A 26,578-nucleotide genomic window follows, 5' to 3' on the forward strand; every position below is an offset into this window, starting at 1 on the left:
TCAAAGCATCCACCTTTACTAGCGACACCTTTTTGTCCTCAACCATATCCCTCACAAAGTGATACTGAACATAAATGTTCTTTGTCTTTGAATGATAAGTAGATTTCATTCTCAAGAAAAATACACTTTCATTGTCACAGTCTATCCTTATATCTCGCTCTACTAACCCCATACTTGAACACAATCTTTTCAACCAAATTGCTTCCTTGCTTGCATGAGTTGATCCAAGATCTTTTACTTATATATGCATCAGAATTACATCAAACAATGCTTATTAACCATGAACTTAAAAGCACAAAAAATAATGTAGAAATAACAAGATAAGCTTGAAACCACGACACAAAGATTTGATTATGGAGTTCATCCAATTTGGACTACATCTCTAGGCCCTGCTCAATAGTGGGGAGACCTTCATTCATTAAGTGGTATAAAAAGCGATAAAGTACAAGAAACATTAATTTACAATACTTATACCTCCAAGTTGGAAGATGGACAAAGAATGGAGATCCCAGCTTTAGAAACAGACACTACCACTAAAATCCTCATGAAAATCCATGCGGAATTGCCCATTTGAACAACTAATTCGGAGAAATGAAGTTTTTTCACCCTCTCAGAACCTTCCTGTTTCTCAAGGCGAGGTTCCATCTTGCTACCAGGTTTGGTTACTGCTACACGTAATGTGTTCTGAACTATTATGCCAATCTCCCCCTTTTCATGTGCTGATAGTCCAATATATATACTTGGTGGCTAACTCCTTAATTCTTAGGCAATTCCAAAACGATGACAAGTATTAACAAGAGGGTTTGTTTTGGGCAGAGAATCTCGGGTCCTAAATAGTATGTAGCAACAAACCTTTCAAACATGGCAAGAAATTCTTTAATCTCACATTTCACTTGACGACTTTTAATATCAGCATTTCCCATTGGCGTATAGACCCAAGAATCAATAAGCACACTATGATAATAGCGGACCTGATAGACTATTAAAAAAGCACATAATATATCAGGTCCCGAAGCCTCATCACAAATTGCAATCGGCAGGAACAGAGGTTGGTACTCCATATGACTACTCCCCTTTGTGAACTGTGATTATGATTTATCTCATCATAACTTGACTCTGTTGGGTCCAATTCCTCAACTCTTCCCTCCTTGCCATCTACGATTGCAATGTATCGCATCGCAACCTAACTTGATCTAGCACCGATTCTTTAACTCCGACCACCACTGATCTGTGATTGCGATATTGAAAATCGCAACTCGGTAGTGCTGGTGTTGATTTTCTTAAGCCACGACCTCTTCCTTCTACGATATGTGATATGTGGGACCAATGGCATCCTGCCACTTGGCACTTCCCCACTCGCTGAGAGTTTTGCCACATCACTTCCTCCTGCCACCTGTCCAAGTCAAACTTGATCATTGACTTGATCTAACTTCTTCATATGAAGTCAGATTTGAGTTTCGTCCACACCATTGGAATCAAGATGACGAGCACTTCGATCCGAAGATAAGTTTACCCAAATTTTGCCACTTTAAGTTTCTAAACATTTTACCATGCCACTAGTACTTTGTTAGAGATCCACCTGGATAAATCCTCCCTACTAAGAGCTTTTGGACCACCAAAATCCTTTTTAGTCAATTGGCAAGTGAGGAAATTTCTCCCTCACTTTTTTTTTCTTTCTCCATCCATCGAGCTTTACTCAGATGCATTCCTTTGAAGTCCACACGAATATACTCCACATCTCCCTGTCGTGAATTTCTGTTTTTCCTTTCGAGTATGAGATCTTTGGGAAACTTATCTAGATTCTCTGGTGCAACATCATCCACTATAGGAATCTGTGCAGCCTCTTTGATATCCACAATCAATGGAGATTCATAAAGCTTCAGGTGTTCAACATTCATTATTGAGTACATTTGCAATCACATACAAACCATACATGACTCAAACAACCCCACATTTTCCAAGAGTTTATAACACACATGCTCTTTGGTCAAGTTTTACTTTGATAGAAAACAATACCCAAACTACTCACAGAAGGCCTAAAAACATCATCATTGTTCTTTTAAGTGATGGGAAACACATCTTCACTTTTACATTTATTCGCAATGCATGAATTACAAATGGTGGCCATAACAAGCTACTACATCTAAAAAAACCCTATTTGACTTAATAAAGAGGACCACCATGAATGAAGTGGATTTGTTTGTTCAACATTTTCACCCATTGGCCTCTTTATTGATGCTTTCTCGGCATCGAGCATATCACACATGGATCCCTGGTGTCCCGCCTCGTTAGGTGTCTATAACAATTCTTTCTCCTCTAAACTTTCCAGGTTGTCTTTGATCACTTTCCCTTGGTGTTCCTCTAATAAGTATTCATGGAGCCGTCACTACTGCTGGAATGTGAGGAAGTGATCTCATCATCCATCGTTGGTTGGTCACTAGATGTTTGGGATCATTCCCCAACATCCTTCCTCACATACCCAAGTCCTACATGATGAGGCAATTACTCTACTTTGATGGGGTTTATGATTCTTTGGCCATTAATGTCGAGGCCCTTCCCCTAATACCCCATTCTCCTTAATAGTTTGGAGTCGATACCTATAGAATGTTTTTCAAAAGCAGTGAAATCATCATCAGGAAAGGTACATGAAATTGAAGAATCACTTTTTACCTCAAGGTGGTTATGCTGTAGCTTTTCCAACACTTCATCCTTGGCTTGCAACTGGCGTAGCAACCTTTGTTTCTCCTTTTCTACTTCTTGTAGGAGTCTCCTTAGCTCATCATTCTCTACTTGAATCAGGGAAAATTTTAAGAACCCCCCCCCCCCCAAATTTATATGTATAATAAATGGGCGAATCTCCATGGTATATAGGAAAAATGGAAGGCAATTTTATCAATAATATAATATGTATATATAATTTTTTGGCGAATCTCTCACTAGGCATGGTGAATATTTTACTCAATTATAAAATCTTGTAAGATCTTGGTGAGTCTTTCACTAAATAATAAAACTTTGTAAAGTCCTAGTGAATCTTAGCATTGTGAACTCTTAGAGAATTTTTTGAAAAAGTATAAAACCATATATGACAAGAGCCACATAGTGGCAATATCACTGTTTTTTTTTCACATTTCCACGACATGGAACTTGTTTATAAAATTATAAAAAAGCCAACCAAGTCCCTTATAATATGCAGGTAAGCTTATAACAGAGTCTGATACCTCTACTATGCGTGTCTTCATTCAAGTGTCATAGCTGCTATACTTAACACTGTGAATCACAACTCTCTCATAAATCAACTCTATAGTGTAATTAAAACCTTTGGAGATTGAATTTGACAACTCTATAAAAAGGATTAGTGAAATAGAAGCTTTTGTGAATGAGCCCACTAACTGTCACTGCTAAACAATCAATCTAGACTATGAAGTCTTCCATCTTGATCACAATCATGCTCATGATCAAGGGAATGTAACCACCTGGCCTAACATAATGGAAATCATAGCTTCCAATAATCAACAACCACCTTGCAAGGACATCTTAGCTCATGTCTCATAAATTTTGTTCATCAATCTTAATTAATATAAATCTTATAAAGATAATATTAGAATCCTCTCCAGATTCACTATTAATACAAGGGTAAAGGAAATTTTCTAGCTCAAGGCACTAGCCAATACCAACTTTGGTATTTGTGACCCCTTTGCGGGGATGTACCTACCCTGCCCTGTTGGGTTTCTGCCTTGTAACATAGTTCAAGGATCACAAGACTTTCCAATCTTCCTACTCCATTAGACACACTTTATATGCTATACATAGTGAATGGAAAAGAAGCATTATAGAACACACAATTTCATAGAAGGAAGAAAAATATTAGCCAGTTCAATATCAAAATCTGAACCAAAAATTAATAAATAATAACAAGTAGTGTAATGAATTGTTCCGAGTTATTTATTTACAAGCTGTAAAGAATGTAGTGGAATGGAAAATATTACTTAGGAAACCCTTCAATATTTTCTACTAATATGGTTGTGCATGTCCATATGAGATTAAGAGCATTGTTGAATACAAAGTATCCTTTTCTCTTGCCTCCATTTTGACAAATTAGTGTGAAATCAATGTCATTTTGAATCTCCTTTCCTATGTGGATGTTTTGAAAAATCAATGTGAAATCAAAGTCACTTTTAATTTCCTTTCCTGCGAGGGATCACATCCACAGTTGATTAGTAAAAGCTAATCTACTATATATTATGTTCAAGAAACTGACTGCAATCTACAGTGGAAACGAGACCTCAATTCTTATTCTAACTTTGAATATCTCAGGACAACATAAGAGATAAAAATGCGTATGGCCTTAGTATCTAGGAAACAATCACTCCATCATTACAGGACCACCCAAATTTCAGCACTTAATCTAAATAATGGCACTAGTTGTAGTGCTTATTTGCATTAACACCATGGAAAAGCAACAACAATGTTTCAAAGCACACTTACTGGAAAATTTGTAACGTTCCAAGAATATTTAATGATAGCATCTGAACCTCATAGCTATGGTGGGGAAACTAGGGAACCCAAATCTTGGAAGATACCTCATACTAAATATGAGAAAAAAATAGAAAAGGGAAAAAATCAAAATCTATAAATCAAGCAATGAATTGTTTACAAATCAAATACAATTCCTTTAACTAATAGCTAAATTGTGGTGATATATTTAAATATTTAGTCAGAGGGGAACTTCAAACTATGGAATATTACCTTTGTCATTACTGTCATCCCTCAGTGACTGAGATTACAAATCAATACTTATGGAAAGATTGTAAGAAATTCTGTGAAATAGTAAAGCATAACCTCTATTTTCAAGTAACAAAATCATGACATTGTTACATCAACAGCCATAATTGATACATAACCAATGAATCAAGACCTTGTATGGCACAGGCTTGTTTCACAACCTCTATTTTCTCAATAACAAAATCAAGATATTGTATGTGGTTATTGCCAAAATGAAACTATGTTCTAATTTGGAAGAGGATCTTATCAAAAGACATGGATTTATTCAAAGCTACAAAGCCTAATGGGTTACTGAAAAATAAGTTGGAATATGGGATCATGATACTTAAATTGAAAAAATATGCTTTCCTTTTAAAAACATTACAGTTATACAATGTTTTTTGAAAGCATTAGAATTTGAAATTGGGCCTTTCTATCAAGACAAATTTTCATTAACAGGATGTAGTTTCCTACCTGAAACATTGTAGATATCCAAGAAAAACTTGAAAAGCATAAGAGAACTTAGCATAATGTACTTTCTTTCCTTCCTTAACATTCTTAAAGAGTGGAGGTTCCCCAAGTCATTAGGTAACTTTCGAAGGAAATGATAGTTAGTAATAGTCCAATTCACAACTGAAGATGTGTCACAAATACGAGGGGGCATCTCCTCTAAATCACAAAATTGCTCTAGGTTAAAATCTAGCATTATTGGAAGCTTAATGCTCGACTGGGTGTTATTGAACCCAAACATTTTTCTAATCTTCACTAAAATCTTAAATATAGCTTCTCTAAGTTCTACATGACTTTACTATGCTTTTGAAGTGGCGGCACATGCAGCCTCTCCAAGTGAATAGTCTTAAACTAAGTGAAGATAAGGCCGATAGATCATTCAGTGTGGATCTCTTTAACCCATAATTGAATACTATGTCTCTCTTGAACCCATAATTGAATACTATTAGGACTTCCAAATTTTCCATGGAACTCAAAAATGTTGGAAGAAAGTATTTTCTTCCAGAAAAGAATAAAACTAAAGCCTCTGCTTGAGGACAATTGGTGTCACACCACTAATACTTTTCCATGGAATCTGTATGGGTAAACCACAAATGCAAAATTCCATTAGAATATTGTGTTTATTGAATACACAAATGAAATCATTGCATTTCTTTAAAATATCTTTTGAAATCAAAATTACCGAAATAACATATCGATAACCTAGTGGGCGTAGGATAAAATTCACCCGTGTCATTCACAGAAAGCATGAAAAAAAACCTAATACTATATATAAAACTAAGAAAAATTCAAATTCATCACTTCTAGGGACCTCGTAACCACCCTGCCAATACACAAGTATGTTCTTGTTTGCAGTTAGAAAAATTACCCAAACTACAATATGTTTACTCCAGCCTATGTTGGAAAGTTATAGAAGGATGATTAGTGCAATCAATCCATTCATTTTAGCCTTGGATTTGTTTCAGTTTAAAACAGAAGTATACAAATATACTTGTCCAATGTCTATGCCTTAATCATTCACCTTAACATGTTTTTACAATATAATTTCCTAAGTCTATTTAATATCTTCATTATCATAAAAACCAACCTATATCCATCTTAACTCCACATCTACCACTCTTAGGGGGATGAAATCTATTTATCCCTACGAGCACTTGGTAGACTCAGAATTAAGATGGATCTAAGATGATAGAATTCCCCTTTAAATAGTCTATGCTCACATGAATACCATGGTATTACCATGAGTTATCATAAACCTGGAGCTTAAAAATTACTATTAGTAATTTATAAAAGTTAATAAAATTAATAGTTGATTTTTATTTTATTTTTTATTTTAACCAAGCTAAAATGTTTAACATACATTAAATTACAACATCCATTTTTACTCTTGATCCACCAAGCCCCGAGAGGGATCAAATATTCTTTCACTCTATGCTAGTTTGCATATCACGATATTTGATACCTCTAGGGGGTTAGTAGTTCTAGAGTAAAGATGGATTTATGCTGGTTTAATTCCCCCATTTAAAGGCTACATTCCAAGTGAATACCATGGGTCAATACCATGTGCCATTTTGGTGAATACCATGGGTCAATACCATGTGCCATTTTTATTTTTATTAATACTAATATTAGGGTTAATAATGTTTTTTTGCATGGTATTAATAATAATCTAACCCATGGTATTTGTCCCATAGTATTTTGCCCATAGGTTTCACCTAAATTTAACGCATTTTTGGAGTGTTTGTAAATATAAGGTGACTTATGGAGTAAATATAAAAAATTGTTTTATTTGTTTACCATACCTCTTTTACAAATATGGTATTTGGCCCATAGGATTCACTTAAATAAAACCTCTTTTTTGAGCCTTCATAAATAGAACAAGGGTTATGGACTAACTATAAAAATAGGTTTTATTTATTTACCATACATCTAGTTTATTTATATACCATACCTCCACTTTACTTATATTTTTATTTGTTTACACCCTTGCATGTATATAAGGTGACTTATGGAGTAAATATAAAAAATATTTTATTTATTTACCATACCTCTCATTTATTTATATTTTTATTAATTTACCATACATCTTTTATAAATATGGTATTTGGCCCATTGGATTCACTTAAATAAAACCTATTCTTGAAAATTAGGGTGAATGGAAGGTTGTAACTACTAATTTCAAGGGCTAAATTTACCTTTTTTACCCTCTCCCTTAAAATAAGGTGGGCTATTTGAGGTGATTTGAAAAAATGTACTATGATACAAAATATTCGCCCACTAAAAATTTAAAACCCCTTAATTTCGCCCCTAAAATTTTCCATGACTTGAATGCTTTGGTTGATCTCCTAAAGTTCCTAGAGCCATGCTACATTAGGTGTCCATTTTATATTTGGTATAATATCTATTGAAAATTTTGTTTCATCACACGAATTGAAACCCAAATCGACGGGTCCATCTATTGCAATCCCAAAAGTTGTAATCTTCCTTTCATCACCAAAATCTGACCCCAGGTCAATTAGTCTACCTCGTGCAAATCCTGGAGCTGTGGCCTTCTAATCTTCCTCTGATTCTGAGTCATGATATTGTTGCATGATGGTAGTTGTCCTATGCCTCTCCTTTCTGTCATTCCTCTTAGGTCTCAACTCAGGGTGCAGTTTCTGGAAATTCTCTTCATCGTGTCCCTCTTTCTCATAATGTGTAGAAGAGGGATTTGCCTCTCTTCTGTTGGATGTTGCAGCTCGTTTTGGGTGGTAATTTTGGTCATGCGTTCCCCTTCTTTCAAGATTCATGCCCTTCACACTCACCTCATCGATAATAGCAAGCTAAAACAACAATAATGAATGCCTTATGTAACTATGTAAAGAACCGATATATTTAGTTACAATTTCTGGTGAATCTAATGGAATGCTCAAATTCAATACTTGTTTTCTAAATTCTTCGGTGAAGTTTTGCACCTTTTGACCCCTCCCTTGTCTTAGGTGTTTCCATTCGATTAATTCTTTTTGTTTATATCCCAAAGGGTAAAACTAGTTCTTCAATGCGGAAACAAAATTTAACCATGAGGAGAGAAGGTTACCCACATTTTTGGTGCCTTGCAATCTGCTCTCCAACCAAATGAGAGCAGTGCCACTCAGTCAAAGGGATGCGAACTAGATCTTTTCCTCGCCTTCCTTGATCTGTTGAATCTGGAAATATACCTCAATTTGCCTAATCCAATTTTTGAGCTTTTATGCATTAGATTCTCGAGGATACATAGCCAAGTCAAACTTTACATCTAGTTTAAGGAAGGGTTTCTTAGAAGTATGGTTATGATGTCTGCGAGAATGACGAGAAGAAGAAGCGAAACTATCACTGAAAGATGGAGAGGGAGGGGGATATTCTCCACCATCGCCATGATGTGTTGATCTGTGATCATCTACATCTTTCTTCTCATGATGGAGGACATTCTCATACTCAGCAAATAGCTTATCTACATTCTTTGACATATTGTAGAGTACTTTACAGTAATTTTGTTCCTCTTCCCAATGATCTTCTTCATTGGTCATGTTTCTTCTTCGTTTTGCATGCCCTGCTTTAGGATCAAAGGACTTAAGCTTTCCTTTTCCTTTTCGCAGCTTATTTTGGCTTAGCATATACTCATGCAATTCGCATCGACTAACACTTGCTCTGATACCAAACTTGATCCAATATCTTTTACTTATAGATGCATCTGAATGACATGAAATAGAGATTATTAACCATGGAACTTAAGAACACATAAAATAATGTGGAAATAACAATATCAACATGAAACCATGACTCAAATATATGGCTATGGAGTTCATCCAATTTGGACTACGTCTCCAAGCCCTGCTCAATAGCGGGGAGGCTTTCATTCCTTAAGTGGCATAAAGAATGATAAAGTACAAGCAACATTCATTTACAATCCTTATACCTACAAGCTAGAAGATGGATGAATAATGGAGAGCCCAGCTTCAAAAATAGATAGTTCCACTAAAATTGTAGAGTCTCCAAAATCTATTCAAAATATCATCCACTTTCAACTTTATCACCACCATTTCACTCACATGTCACAACTCCATGGCCATATAACCTTTCATTAGCCTCCATTTTTATAATTATATGGGTTACCTTTGTGTTTTCCAAAAGTTAATGATTTCTAGTATTATAAGTGAATTAAATGGTTAAAACTTAGAAAAATGACATATACTTGCTAATACTTAAAAGTGGCTTGAATTTCATGACATGTGTAGGTCATTTGGAAGCTTCCAAGGCACCCTTATGTGGCCTCCAATGCTCAAATTCGAATTATCTTCAAGATATGGAAGAAGATATGGATAAAGGTCAAAGAGGATATGTGTCTCATCATTACCTATTTGAGTTGTAACTCTATGAGATTTTCTAGGGATCTAGGGAAAGAATAATTGACCTCCATTAATGAGGTAGCTTCTTATATTTTTGTATAAATAGGAAAGCCTTCTCTTTTGAAAGTCATGTGTAAAGTTGGAGATAATCAGGTGGAAAGTTAAGATTACTTATGAATGGAATTTAGATTTAGCACCATGATCATGAGTGATGTTCACCTTGGTTGGTAATGCTTGCACTAGAAGCCTCTCAACTTGCGATCTCTCATGATTTTGGATTGGCCACCTACAATGTGTGAGATTTATTGTTTTTCTTAGATTAAGATTTATTACTTTCACATATTAAGATTTTATTTCTTTCATATCTCTTCGTATGTGAGAGGTTAAGAGTGGCGTCTTTATTTGATTTCTACCTAGAAGTTAAGAGCATTTGTTTTTATTTTCTTTCATATCTTTCCCTGTGTGAGAGGTTAAGAGTGATTGTCCTTATTTTCTTTCTACCTAGAATTAAAAGTATTTGTTTTTATTTGCTTTCATATCTTTTCCTATGTGAGAGGTTAAGAATGATTGTTTTTTCTTTCATTTCTGAAAGAGTGGTGTGCTTTTCAGTTCCTGCAAGATTGAAAGATTAGGATTTCAATTCCATGTGACATATTATAATTATACTATAATTTCTTTTGAATTGAGTGTTGAATTAGAATAGGTGAATTTGGTTTTTCATTATTTGGTTTCATAGTTAGATTGATTTAATTTGAAAGTTAATTTCTAGCATATACAGTGAACGCACGCTTCACAAGTTTTACGAAACCCTCGGGTTGACAATTAAATGATAGGTAATTAATTTAACTCAACATTTTGGCGTCGTTACCAGGGAAGTGTGCATAGGAACTAGATTTCAGTCTAGAGTTGATATTTTTTCCATTTTTTTTCTAGATGCATGATTAGAGCATGTAGATGCATAAGTCATTTAGCTGCATATCATTTATATATATATATATATATATATATATATATATATATATATATATATATATATATATATATCGATACTAACCATTTATGGAAAAAGGCTCTAGAATGCATATCAAGCATTCTTTGGAGCACAAGGACTACATTGAGAATAGTATTAGAACACAATTGCGTCATGATATTCATCTCTTCTTCAAGAGATCTTTGCGGAAAATCTAAAGGTTAAAACAATTTATCATGTCTTCATACACACTCGAGTACGTTTCGCAAATTTGGATATGAATATTTTAGAAATTTTAATCCGTAAATGGCTCCATTGGAAACATTCATATACTTAAAGAAAAAGAAAAAGAAAAAGAAAAAGAAAAAAATAAAATAAAATTCTTTCATGTAGATAAATTAGGAAATAAAATCAAGATTGATTGCATTTTTTTTTTAAGTTTTTAGACTTTAAAATATTTTAGAATTTTATTTATTTTCTTGCATTATTTTTCATTAACATCACAAATATTTTCTATTAAAAAGTTCATGTTTTGATAATTAAAAAATAAATCATGTTAGATTTTTAAAAATTATTAAAAAAATAAAAATGAAAATTGATGTTAGATTTTTTTTTTTGTTTTTAATAAGGAAAATGTACGTTTGAAATTAATAAAAAAATCAGTTCTCTTTTTACTATCTTCATTTTCCAATAGAATTGACAAATTGATAACTGGCTCTTGTACAACCTACAAAAAAAAAAAAAAAAAAAATCAATTACATTAGCTTAAAAATCAAAATCCAGAAATCATCATTTAATAAAAAGAAATAAAAAAAATCTTGCTTGAATAGGCGGTGTATTTGGCTTCCAGCAAACCATCTAAGCTATTCCACAAAACTTGAGCACGTTGATGTCTCATGTGCATCACGTTGTGCAACACATTGTTTTAAAAGTATATACAAGTTCAGTCAAATAACCAATGCACCTATCTCCAGGCCATCCTCTTTGACTCTCAAAATATTTAGCTCACGTACATGAGTAATTACAATCATAACTTAATAATTGATGCTTTTAAACCTTGTTCCTATACCAACTTCTGTATTTCCAATCACCAACTTTGCATTAGGAAACCTTGAGTTTATATCTAAAACATCCTGAAGCTTCAAAGGATGAAACTAGGCCATTTCTCTTGGACCTATCAAATATAAAAGTTGAGGCTTTCTCGATAAAAGCTCTAGTGGGAAAATGAACTCATTATTACCATAAAAACTCCCATCAGCTTCACTAAATGAAAGCGGCTTATAGATAGGACGAGAACTTCCAATGTCTTTGCTTTCATTGCTAACCCTTTCCCTGCGGTCACACGGTTTTCCTGTTGAAGGGAAAATGACCTTTGCATCTCCAGAGGTATTTGTAGAGGAATTGTAACTGTACAAGGTATTATCGGTTTTGAAAAAAATACGGAAAGCATCAAAGAATCAGCCTGTAACATGTGCACCGGCATAAATTGCCTGCAAGACATTCTTCAATTTGTTCATGACTGGGTAACTCCTTACTAGAACTCAACAATGCATACATGAAATCACAAAGCCTGGACTACAAAAACTTTCTCTACCCAGCCAGACAAGATAGGAGCAGCATTAGCATTGAATGAAACCACGAACCCAGAAAGCCCAAGTGCAATACTTACAGAGGAAATACGTAACAAACTTAAAAATGTCATTTTTGAAACATATTTTCTAGTCAAACAAAAGCTAATCTCAGAAAAATAAAATGTGGGTTTTTCTTAGAACAGGGTTAATTACATTACCTAGGAGTGATTTTCTGAAATTTGTAACCAATTCGGAGATATTCCAAGTTCTTTAGAGCCTTATTTTTGAGGTTATGTGGAAAAACGGTTTTTAGTTACTGCCTTGATCCTACGAATCGTGAAAACACATGAAGTTTGATTGAGACCATCAGAAAGATGTTGTGGAGTTGAAAGGAAAGCAGCTTTAGCAAAGAAAATGGTTACGAATTTTATGTGCAGTTCTAGCACTTGGCTCCGGAATATGATGCTGCTAAACCACGTATCAGTGTTGTTACCAAGTCAAAACCATGTATTAGTTCATATCGATTCGCATATTCACTTGCAATGCTTTGAATTTTCATTTTTAACCATGCAAAATTTCATATTAATTTTTTTCGTATATGCATATTTTGATGTTAGTGGAATATATTTTTAATGTTTTATATGTATTATTTTTGTATGTTTTATATAATATTTGTTTTTATCATTTTTTTTAATGAAGTCTTTTTATAACATTTGTACATTTATAAGGTTTGTTAGTTTGTTTGTATGTATATTTTAGTTTGTATATATGTTTTTTTGTTATGTTTTTCTTTTGTGTACATCTATTTCACTTTTTAAATTTTGTAAATATTTCATTTGTTTTATTTTTTTTATTCTATTTTTAAAGAAAATTGTCATGGAAAATCGTCATAAAAATTGATGTTAAATTCAATTCATGATTGGAGCAAAGTAAAAAAAAAAAAGAAAAAGAAAAAAATGAGAACTTTTGAGATGATTCACTTACACACCTGTGAAAGCACGAAATAAAAAATAAAAAATAAATAAATAAATAAAAATAAAAATATTTGCTAATTTTTCTTAAAGAGGCATTGATCAATTTGAAGATTGGACTAGTCATTTGTTCATAACAAAAATGCATAGTTGTGTGTACTTAACTGTCTGTTCAAGATTTTAGCTACAGAAATTGCGCAATTCTGTAGCTATGTATTTAACTCAATAATCTACTTGTTAACAATGCATTCTAATCAGAAAATCATGATCAAAATTTACTGGTTTTGTATAATGATTATGTTTTCAAACATGATACAGGAAAGAAGAATAACTATGAAGGTGATTCATCTGCAAGATCGATTAATGAATTTTTGATCGAAGATTCTTTTGCAGGAATGATTAAGAATTCACAAATAATAGTTCTTTATCTTTATGAAATGCTATTATTCAAACATAAATTGAGGAAATTGTGCATATCATCATTTTAGAAATTGGATTTGTTATTGCAATTATGAAATTGGACTAACCATTCGAAATGAAGACACATCATGAACCTGTTAATAATGCAAATTTTTCGTATGTACGTAGAGAAATTGATCACTTCTCTTTGAACACACATATGTTTGTTGCAATGTTAGTGCCATGTTTATTTTAGGTTCCAAGACAATTGAAGAATTCGAGGCCAATTTATGCATGATTGGTTTTCTATGACCAATTTCAAGAGACATAAACCAATTGAATCCATTTCTATCATCCATAAATGCCATCATTTTTACTCTCCAAACTCACAATCTATCCAAGCATTTTCGCTAAGCATCGTCATCACCATTTTCCTTGCAAAGAGTCGCACGTTTCCTCCACATTTTCCATTTACATTTTCTATTCACGTTTTTCTTAATTTCCATTCATAGAGACATTCAGCTCACTTACATGCTAATTTGTCCTTTTGCTTTCTATTTGCTTGTTTACCCTCTTGTCATTTTTCTTTCCATTAAATAAACATTGATCCACTGCAAATTTTTCATTCATAGTCCTTCCAAAATCATTATTTCATACTTGCATTAGATGATGGGGGATTCATTAAGGCCTCCCTTCTAACATGTCTTGGCCTATCGACATCAACACATTGTCTAGGTTCAGGGATAGAGTCCTTATTAGTACCTTGAGTCTTGTATGCATCAACGAGAAGTTCTCTCACCAACAATCATGGGAATACATCAATGTCCCTTGATCGTTGGATTTTGCAAGTGGCTTGACATCAACTCATCTATCCACACTTTGTAAGATGTACTTAGGTACCTTGGCACTCGTTGACATTAATGGCGATTTTTCCTCACATTGGCTAATGGAATTCATCAATGGCCAGTAATCCAATGTCTTCTCTTCATGCTCGACAGCAACACATTCATTCGCATGACTAGAATTGTACCATTGGGTTTTGTAGTAGGTGAAGACTATATCATTTCAACATTTTGTAGCAGATACAATAGATTTAGCAGTAGAAATAAAGAATCTACTTTCATCACCTCATCCACTATTTATGCAACCAAGAAGTAGATGAAATTCTACATTCTATTCCATGATCCAGTAGTAGTTACAACTTCTCTACATATGGATAGTTTGTCCACTTCCTAGGTAAGTAAAGGTATGTTTTTTTCTATCTTTTTTCTATCTTTTAACCATATTTCCTTTCTCATTTGAAAAAAACCGTAAACACCTTTAGTTAGGGGGAAGGGACATCCATTTATTATCACATCCATATCACTTCATTCCATTTCACTTCATTTTATCCTAGAATACTTGTCCTAATAATTATAATTGCATTATGATTGAAAATTTATGTGATTTGAAAATAAATGCTTAAATGATTAGCATATTATATGGCTAATTCAAAGATTCATTCTTAAATATGTTCAATTAATCTTACTGCAACAAAAAGGAACAAGGTATTGAAGCATAAGAACCAATATGAATTAAGATTTGGTTGTCACACAAGAACCAACCAAACATGTTGCAATTCATTGTATGACAAGGAATACTTTGTGAAAATAAATAAAATTCTCAAATGCAAAGTTTAAGGACAATTGATATAAGCCAAGCTCATTCAAAAGAAAATAATGATTAAGAAATGCAGTAGATTGCATGAGGACATGCAATAACGTCCATTGGGGGGAATGTAGAGTCTCCAAAATGTATTTAAAATATCATCCATTTTCACCTTTATCACCACCATTTCACTCACATTTCACAACTCAATGACCATATAACCTTTCATTAGCCTCCCTTTTCATAATTATATGGGTTACCTTTGTGTTTTCCAAAAGTTAATGATTTCTAGTATTATAAGTGAATTAAATAGTTAAATCTTAGAAGAATTATATATACTTTCTAATACTTAAAAGTGGCTTGAGTTTCATGACATTTGTAGGTCATTTGGTAGCTTCCAAGGTGTTGTTGGGAAAAGTATCCAATACGGAATGCCCCTATCCCACTCTAAGAGGTGATAGTGCCTTAGCAACAAACAGGTAAACTTATTCGAGTATTCTTCTTTATGGAATGCAAGTGAGGAAGAAGGATCTAACTAACCTGTATCTTCCACTAGTTTGTCGATCCAAATCACTCCTCTCTTCGGTGGCTTCCAGCTTCTTGCTCCTTCACCGGCCCAGCTTCATTGATTTCCTACAAGATCACAAGAAAGAGAGACTACACAAAGATACAAATATACATTCATAAAAAGCTCAAGATCAGATTAAGCTAAACATGTAAGCATAACAAAACATCATTGGTATACAACATGTAGGAGAAACTCAAATAGTTTATTGATAAGATAATAAAGTCTGAGAAGAGATACAACCAAGTGAGTTCCGATCCAGCATCTACCTCCCAACGATGGAATCCCTTCCTCTCCTCCAACAAGGCATAAATCACCCAATGTGCTAATGTAAATCTCAAACCAATAGCAATTCTCTGCAAAATATCAAATTCCAGCCTCCTGAACCTCTGGGTGAGAGATCCATATATAGATGTGAGCAGAGAGGATGAGTCAGCTCATGTTTTGACTTGTGGCTTCTCTCTGTCAGTTCTTGCTTCCACTTGGAGGTTGAGAACCTCTTACTCATCACTAGTCGAATTCATTGAGGCAAGTGTCATTGAGGAAGATTCTGGAAGCTTCCAGGTTCTTTACACCTCGTTGAATGAACTTGCCATTTGTCAATTCCCACTCAGCGCACCCTGGTAGTGCTTCTACCTGCGTTGCAGTGCACCCATCCAGTGCAGACTTTGCATTTCAGCACAGACAACTAGTGGAGCTATTGAATTGATCCTGATTTGACCATTTCTGAGTGGTTTTTGGTGGAGAACTTCTGGGAGAAGCTGTCTTTGGTTGACCTTGTTCCTCTAGGGGTAGGAACAACTTATTTAGGGACTTTGGATCCCTTGGATTATTGACATTTCATGCTCAATGCTCTAAGGCACAAAAATGTCTATAACAGTTGCCCCCTAAAGTATGAGGCTGTTTATCGGGTGAAATGCTTTATTAGGAGGATCCGAAGTTCTTCCAATGCTGGGAGGAGACCTGTAATAAGATACAATACAATACATTATTTTTCATACTGCTTTCATGATCTAGCTGAGGTGGGCATTCCCATGCTCAGCTTTATAAATTCATTTTCCTGTACATAGAACAGACAATCGTCTGATGGTAGACTGATGATTTTGATGAAATCATCATCCTTTTGGTAGGATGATTATCTGCTATAATGCTGTACATGTCAATGTCTTTATTTTTCCTGAATATATATCGCAGCCCGGATGGATGAAACTAGATACGGGGTCTTCAATCTCGTCCGATCTTCACTCTAAGTACAAGTCGATCCATGTGAGAAATGTTCTAAAGTCGAACATGGAAAGACATCGCTTGATTACCGGCCAATGAGGTAAACCGTTAACAAGCGCGAGAGGGATCACCGATAATGATAATGACCCTCAAGGTACTACAGTACAATTCACGTGGTGTGAATAAAGGACTTGGCGTCGAACACCACGCAAAATCTTTCGGTCGAAGGTCATTGATGTATACCTGTCGACGGAAGTGAGAAACTTGCCATTGAGGCATGCAAGCTTCAAAGTACTGAAGGGGTTGTTCCTAGATCAACTTCTTGGATAATGAGCTGATGTCGACAAGAAGCGATCCGTCAAAGGAGGGCCTTAATGTATCCCACATCAGTGACACGGAACGGAGCAAATGATTTTGACGGAGGTGAAAACGATCTGATGATATATGATTCAGGGTGGTGGTCATGAAAGGATGAAGGATAATGTATGGTAGTGGATGGGACATGGTTGACTTCTCTGGATGACTTCTCTTGAACATATCGGCGACACTTGTGTGATGGATTGGTAGCATTTACCCCAAAGATGGATGGTATTGGCGAGACCATGGTGATGTGACCAGTGAATGAAACAACCCAACCCGACTCAGGCACGGAGTGGAGGTGTCATGTTCAAGAGCGACTTGCTACCAATAAAGTTCTTTGAGTTTCTTCCCAATTTTTCCCCAGTCATTGCTGACCAATACCTCTTTATTTTTGTCAAGGTTGAGGAGGATAACATATGCTTGTTCTATAATTTTCCCTTCGGGCAAACCCATCGCTATGTTTTAACGAGCCTAGCGATAGTGAAACTCGTTCTCGTCTAAAGACAAGTTTGTCGCTATTTAATGTTTTTAACGAGTCTAACAACAAAGATAACTCGGTCCCTTTTCATTTTTAGAGAGTCTAAAAAGGTACGTAAAGACAACTCCAAAGTTCCTTTTTCGTCATCTAATCCCTTAAGTCCGAAAAAGTATAAAACAATACAGAAGGGATGAGTTTTCGATAGTTTTAACGAGCCAAACAAAACAAGCGCTCGATCGTTTTGTGCAATAATCCCTCAGGTCCAAAAAGATTAAAATCTAGAGGAGGGATAGCATTTCCGGTTGCTTTAACGAGCTGGAAGGCCAAAACTCGGAAATCTTTTCATATTTTATGAGTCAGATGAAAAGATCTTAAATAAGACTCGTCTTTTGAGGAACGAGTGATAAAATGGGTTAACAACTGATTCCAAGTAAAGGTTGGAATTTTCCAATCACGGCAGTGTCACAAGGATGGCTAGTGAAATCACTTTTTGCAGCTGTTCCTCAAAATGGGTAAACAATCATATGGAGGTGAACGATCGGCCAATGGAAAAGTGGAGGTGACGGTGCAAACACGACCAAGGCTTTAATGGCTGATAATGTTACATTCACGGTGGTTATTTACCGAAAGATAGTTCATTTTTTAACGAGCTTAAACACGGAAAAACATTGCTCAGTCTTATGTTTATTTTTTAACGAGCATGAACTATGTGCTAAAACTGCTCGATTTTATGTTTATTTTTTAACGAGCATGAACTATACGATAAAACTGCTCGATAATCCAGTCATATGATAAGAATGTCTCATGTAAGATTCCATTTTTTATGGAGCTTGCGCCTTACCAAAGCTATGCCCCGCATCCTTTCTTTATGCAAGTTAGGAAACGATTAACCCAAAAAACAGATAAATAACCGCTCTTTGCTTGCACTCCAAAAGGTTTGCATGCCCCCAGGTATAAAACAGAGTTTCAAGGTTACCTCTACTTCACTTCCGCTAAAACAATTGTTTTACCGAGAGAGACCTACCTCTTTCAGGTTACCCAAAGATTGTCCTGTTAATCTTTCAAACAAAACACTTCTTCGGCGATATCTACCGAGATAGACAAAGGTGAGTGACAACGAGCGCCAAACACATAACTTTAACAAGAGAATCTTATTCCAGAACAACCCCACTTCCAACCACGGACAGGGTACGGACTAGTCATATTCTCACGCGGAAACCTACATTATACCCAAAGTTTTCCTACCGAAGAAGACCAGGATGCATGCACCCTGGGTTCCAGTCATATCCCTCCGAATCACTCACGTTCATCGGGGGGACGGACCGTGGGTTGAGACATTTCTTGCGTGAAGAGACCATTTAGGGATGGTATATGACTATTTGCGATGCGTGATCCGGGAAATGAAAGCTGCTCCACGAGCTTGACCACTCTTCCTTCGTGCGGAAAACACATTACTCTAAAGAGTGAGGAGACGATGGCTCCCATGCAATATATATAGTCTCGTCCAAGGAGTAGGTTATAATCCAAGGGTCCTTGAATGACCATCACGTTCATTTGAATGTTCTTCCCTTTCAATGTGATAGGCACATTGGGGAGGATCCCTAAAGGTCGACTGGTTCCTTTATCAAAGCCTGTCAGATTTCTCATTTCAGGCAAAAGCACTGGCGAACCAAGCGCTTTCCAAGCAGTAGAGCAAAGGATACTCACAGATGCCCCCTCATCAATGATGGTGCCAGCCATGACCATTCTGTATATTTGGACGATAATTCTGAATGGTATGCTTGCTGGCAAATGGGGTCTGCCTAGTTGGTTCCAGTCGAAGGAGACAACTAGGTTGCTTGGTCGTGGAACCGAGTAAACGGCCGGGTATCGCTCTGACGAACTTCCTTCCTGCGATAAAGGAATGGGGGGAGTGCCCCCATGCTCGTCGGACTCTGTGTTGATGAAGAGAATTTGGATGGTGTCATCTTTAATCTCTTCAGTGACTATATCATTCGAAGATAAATCCTCTGAAGGCAAGACTGGGTCAACTGCCACCTCGACCTTTTGACTTTCATCGGGTATGGATTCAACTGGTTCATCTTCAATGATCGGCGCTTCAGCTGACCACTTGAGCGGGCCAGCTGGATTTTCAACTAACGAAGGACTCGGCAAGAGTTTTTTATATCCAGGAGGAAGTCGTAACGGTGAAACCGGATGATCATCCAAAACTCTTTTCGCTTCGTCTAAGAAGGGACAATGGTGGATGGCGTGGTTTCCTTCACACAGTCTACAGTGAGATCTAGCTCTCCCTTTTTGTCCAAGGACTTCACTTTCGCTAGTTGACGGTATGTATTCAACATGGCTATCAGAGGTTGATGCCACCGGATTGTGCAAACGGGGAGACCAGTCCCTTAGTATCTGAGGGATGCAGGGACAATCTCTGTGGAAGTGGTCTCCCTTGCATATGACACATGGCGATTTAGGCCTAGTCAGTGCTGTGTGTGGATTTTTGTCAGACAACACTTGTTTGCCCCCAGTCACTTTTGGCTCCTTCTTCTTCTTCTCTTTCTTCTTCTTTTCCTTCTTCTCCTTAGGAACTTGGTTTTTTGTTTTACCAGTTCCGTCAAGCGAAGAGGAAGGAGGAGAGGAAGAATTAGAGGAAGTAGAAGGCTGGTGGGCAACTCTAGACTGGTCTAACAGTTGATTCGACTGTTCAGGAATAGTGGTGTTCTGAACGACATTGGTCGAGAAGAGCCAGACCGGCAAGTCAATTGTCAGTCCTGGAAGCGACAATGTGGCCATATGGGGCGCACCAACATCTCCCCAAGAGGAGAAGGGACTAGGATTTCCACCAAGGGGAATTCCTTGGTTGGTGGGCTCCATTTTCTCAACCTAAAGATCAACGCAAGAAAAAGGGGTGATTGTTCCATTTAAAATAAATTTTAACGACGCTTTAGACACAACTTGCTTTTTCAGTTTTAAAGATTCGAGAAAAAGCTAAAGATGACTCTAGTCTCCTTCGATGTTTTAATGAGCCCGAAGTGACAAATGCTCGGATGGACTTTTTCCGTTATAGAGTCTAAAAAAGGCCAAAAGGAACTGCTCTGGAGTTCTAGGTAGAGGGTGTGCCAAACTTTTTGCAAAACCGCAGAATACTTTTTAGGGTACGGGCGGTCAATCTTCCTGAATGTTGTGTTCAGTGCATTGCGATCAGTAGGGCGGCCGACACGGCTTCCTAAGGATAAAGGTTTTATGCCTATAGGGGTCTCCCAATATATACTCGACGGTACGTGGGAGCACAATCCATACTGGCGCTATCATCCCTCAGGAGGAATCACCCAACCATCAGCGAGATCGATAGTCACCAGGTTTTACGACGCCGGAACACGTCTCTAGCCTAGACCTCTATGTTGTGCGTTAAGTTACAAAGCGTTGTTAAGTTCATTCAATTTATTTTAGGTTGATATTTCTTAGAAGTTTTCCTTTTTGGATCACCACGAGATGTATGATACAATTCCTAAATGCAGTCTAAAGATGATAAGCAAGCTTTTATATCTTTTCAACAATGAAAATCCTAGCTACAAGGGGAAAAGGAAGATACAACTTTTCTCAAAGAGCATAGAGCACACTGTAATGCACTTTTCCCTAAATCAAAGCATGCAAACTATCAAAATGAAAATGCACAAATGCATGTATTTGTTTTCGCTTCCTTAATATTGATGCCTAAAAGAAAGTTGTTGTACAAATTTGAATTCGATTTCAAGTGAAAACATAAACAAGTTCCTTTTTCAAAATCAAAAAGACGATTACGACACCTTATGATTTACTTGTTTCGACACTAGAAATGCATAAATTCAAACCAAACGACAAAAGTAAAAGCTAAATCAACTGTGAACAACAAACAAACTCACTCCTAAGATCAAAACGACACTTACGACAGGTCTAGATCTAAGGGCGACAGTATGACTAGTTTACTCTTGTAATGGGAAACTGCAAATGATGTAACAAATACACAAAGAACAAATACAGTTTCTTTATACAACTGAGGTGGAATTCAGGCAAAGAAAAGGGGTTTCAGATAGGTACACTGACTGATAACAGGCTGCAAAGAACAGAGATAAAATTGAGCAAAAGGAAGCAGGGAACCACAGCTGCACAAGGCAAAGACTGATCAACGCACTTCCAACACAAAGGTTTTGACATTCAGCGCAGGTAGCCTTCACGGGAGCTGCGTTGAAATGCAGAACCTCTTCACAGAGTCTGCGCTGAAGCAGAAACGAGAGTTGTTTCTGGGTTCTGGGTTACGGTTTGCAGTTAAATCAACATTTTTTGGCCAAATCAAAGCTATCAATTAGGTACAATTAGGAGGATGATTTATAGGAGGACTAAGATCTATCACAAAGGGTTGTTAGATCACTTTTGGATCAGTTTGTTCAGATCATAAAAACAGGCCCAATGAGTGGACTAGAGAGGCAGATCTCTACTTTGCACTTGAAAATGGCAAGTGCATTTCGATTCGGCACTCCTGAGTTTATGAGAAGAACAAGACCAGAAACACAAATAAACCAACAAGATACTCTCCCTAGTGGAGTCGCCAATTTGTTGTTGGGAAAAGTATCCAATAAGGAATGCCCCTATCCCACTCTAAGAGGTGATAGTGCCTTAGCAACAAATAGGTAAGCTTATTCGAGTATTCTTCTTTATGGAATGCAAGTGAGGAAGAAGGATCTAACTACCTGTATCTTCCGCTAGTTTGTCGATCCAAATCACTCCTCTCTTCGGTAGCTTCCAGCTTCTTGCTCCTTCACTGGCCCAACTTCACTGAATTCCTGCAAGATCACAAGAAAGAGAAACTACACAAAGATACAAATATACATTCATAAAAAGCTCAAGATCAGATTAAGCTAAACATGTAAGCATAACAAAACATCATTGGTATACAACATGTAGGAGAAACTCAAATAGTTTATTGATAAGATAATAAAGTCTGAGAAGAGATACAACCAAGTGAGTTCTGATCCAGCATCTACCTCCCAGCGATGGAATCCCTTCCTCTCCTCCAACAAAGCATAAATCACCCAATGTGCTAATGTCAATCTCAAACCAACAACAATCCTCTGCAAAATACCAAATTCCAGCCTCCTGGACCTCTGGGTGAGAGATCCATATATAGATGTGAGCAGAGAGGATGAGTCAGCTCATGTTTTGACTTGTGGCTTCTCTCTGTCAGTTCTTGCTTCCACTTGGAGGTTGAGAACCTCTTACTCATCACTAGTCGAATTCATTGAGGCAAGTGTCATTGAGGAAGATTCTGGAAGCTTCCAGGGTCTTTACACCTCGTTTAATGAACTTGCCATTTGTCAATTCCCACTCATCGCACCCTGGTAGTGCTTCTACCTGCATTGCAGTGCACCCAGCCAGTGCAGACTTTGCATTTCAGCGCAGACAGCTAGTGGAGCTATTGAATTGATCCTGATTTGACCATTTCTGAGTGGTTTTTGGTGGAGAACTTCTGGGAGAAGCTGTCTTTGGTTGACCTTGTTCCTCTAGGGGTAGGAACAACTTATTTAAGGACTTTGGATCCCTTGGATTATTGACATTTCATGCTCAATGCTGCAAGGCACAAAAATGTCTATAACACAAGGCACCCTTATGTGGCCTCCAATTCTCAAATTCGAATTATCTTCAAGACATGGAAGAATATTTTGATAAAGTTCAAAGATGATAAGTGTTTCATCATTACCTATTTGAGTTGTAACTCTATGAGATTTTCTAGGGATCTAGGGAGAGAATAATGGAACTCCATTAATGAGGTAACTTCTTAAGTTTTTGTATAAATAGGAGAGCCTTCTCCTTTGAAAGGCATGTGTAAATTTAGAGATACTCAGGTGGAATTTAGTTAAGATTACTTATGAATGGAATTTATATTTAGCACCATGCTCATGAGTGATGTTCACCTTTATTGGTAATGCTTGCACTGGGAGCCTCTCAACTTGCCATCTATCATGCTTTTGGATTGGCCACCTACAATGCGTGAGATTTATTATTTTTCTTAGATTAAGATTTATTACTTTCATAGATTAAGATTTTATTTCTTTCATATCTTTTCCCTTGTGAGAGGTTAAGAGTGATTTTCTTTATTTTCTTTCTACCTAGAAGTTAAGAGCATTTGCTTTTATTTTCTTTCATATCTTTCCATGTGTGAGAGGTTAAGAGTGTTTGTCTTTATTTGTTTTCTACCTAGAAGTTAAGAGCATATGTTTTTATTTGCTTTCATATCTTTTCTTGTGTGAGAGGTTAAGAATGATTGTTTTTGCTTTCATTTCTAAAAGAGTAGTGTGATTTTCTGTTCCTGTAAGACTGAAAGATTAAGATTTGAATTCCACACATTGTACTATAATTGTACTATAATATCTTTTGAATTGAGTGTTGAATTAGAGTAGGTGAATTTGGTTTTTCATTATTTAGTTTCATAGTTGGATTGATCTAAGTTGAAAGTTAATTTCTAGCATATACAGTGCATGCACTCTTCACAAGCTTTATGAAACCCACAGGTTGACAATTAAATGATAGGTAATTAATTTTCCTTAATAGAAATCATGGCGAAAAATTATGCAGAATCTCCTATCCGAACACCTAATTCAGATAAATGAAGCTTTTGCACCCTCTCGAAACCTCCTTGCTACTCAAGGCGAAGTTCTGGCTTGCTGCCAGGTCTGGTTACTACTGAACACAATGTGTTCTGAACTATCATGTGAGTATACCATTTTTCCTATGGTTATTGTCCAATATATATACTTGGTGGCTAACTCCTCAATTATCGAGTAGTTTGAAACTGATGACAAGTATTACAAGGTGGTTTCGTTTCAGGTAGAGAATCTCAAGTCCTACATAATACGTAGAAACAAACCTTTCAAACATGGAAAAAACTTCTTTAACCACACATTTAACCTAACAGATTTTAATATCAGTGTTTCCCATCGGTGTACAAACCCAATCCTTTACAACAAGCACCCTACGATAACAGTGGATCCAACTAGCTATTAACACAGTACATAATATATCAGGGGACGAAGCCTCATTGTAAATTGCCATCGGCGGGAACCGAGGTTGGTACTCCATACGACTACTCCCCTCTGTGAACTGTGATTGTGATATATCGCATCACAACCTGAATATATCGAGGTCGATTCCTCAACTCTTTCCTCCTTACGATCTATGATTGTGATGTCTCACATCGCAACCTTACTTGCTCCGGGGTCGATTCTTTAACTCTGACCGCCTCTAATCTGTTATTTCAATATCAAAAATCGCAACTTGCTAGTGTTGGGGCCAATTGTCTTAAGTTGTGATGTCTCCCTTCTGCGATATGCAGGACTAATGGCGGCCTACCACTTGGTGCTTCCCCATTCGCTAAGATTTTTGTGACATCAATTCCTCTTGCCACATATTCATGTCAAACTTGATCTTTGACTTGCTCTAACTTCTTCATATGAACTTGGATTTGAATGTCATTTACACCATTGGAATCAGTATGATGAGCACCTCGATCTGATGCTAAGTTTACCCAGATTCTACCACTTTGAGTTTTGATCCTTCTTACCATGCCACTGGTACTTTTTTAGAGATCCACCTAGATCAATCCTCTCCATTAAGAGCTTTTGGACCACCAAAATCCTTTTCAATCAATTGGCAAGTGAGGAAATTTCTCCCTCACTTTTTTTTCTTTCTCCATCCATCAATGTTTACTTGGATGCATTTCTTTGAAGGCCACATGAATGTACTCCACATCTCCCCGTCATGAAGTTCTGGTTTTCCTATCGAGTATGAGATCTTTGGGCAACTTGTCTAGATACTCTTATGCAACATCATCCACTGTAGGAATCTCTACAACCTCTTCAGTATGCATAATCAATGGAGGTTCATAAAGCTTTAGGTGTTCAACATTCACTATTGAGTACATTTTCAATCATATACAAACCATACATGACTTAATCAACCCTAAACTTTCCAAGAGTTTATAACACACTCTCTTTGGTCAAGTTTTACATGATAGAAACCAATACCCAAACTACTCAAAGAAGGCCTAAAAACGTCATCGTTACATTTTTAAGTGATGGGAACACATCATCACTTTTACATTTATTCGCAATGCATTACTTACAAGTGGTGGCCATAACAAGCTACTACATCTAAAAAAGTCATATTCAACCTAATAAATAAGACCATCATGAATGGGGTGGATTTGGTTTTTGAACATTTACACCCGTTGGCTTCTTTATTAATGCTTTCTCGACATGGATCATATGAAAACTGGCTCCCTAGTGTCCCACCTCTTTGCAGTGACTACAATGATTCTTTCTCCTCCAAACTTTCTATGTTGTCTTAGAGCGCTTTCCCTTGGTTTTCATGTAATAAGTGTTCATGAAGCCCTCACTACCCATAGAATGTGAGGAAGTGATCTCATCATTCATTGTTGGTTGGTCACTAATTGTTTTGGAGCACTCCCTAACTTCCTTTCTAACATACCCAAGTCCTACATGATGAGGAAATTCCTTTGCTTTGATGGGGTTTATGATGCCTTGGCCATTAATGCTGAGGCCCTTCCCCTTATACCCCATTCTCCTTAATATTTTGGAGTTGATACTTGTAGTATGTTTTTCAAAAGCATTTAAATCATCATCAGGAAAGGTACATGAAATAGAAGAATCACTTTTTACCTCAAGGTGGTTATGTTATATCCTTTCCAGGGTTTCTTCCTTGGCTTGCAACTGGC

Source organism: Pinus tabuliformis, chromosome Q (assembly GCF_031772625.1).
Source record: "Pinus tabuliformis cultivar Carrire ecotype Pingquan chromosome Q, CPIR1, whole genome shotgun sequence".
In the NCBI taxonomy this organism is placed as follows: Eukaryota; Viridiplantae; Streptophyta; class Pinopsida; order Pinales; family Pinaceae; genus Pinus; species Pinus tabuliformis.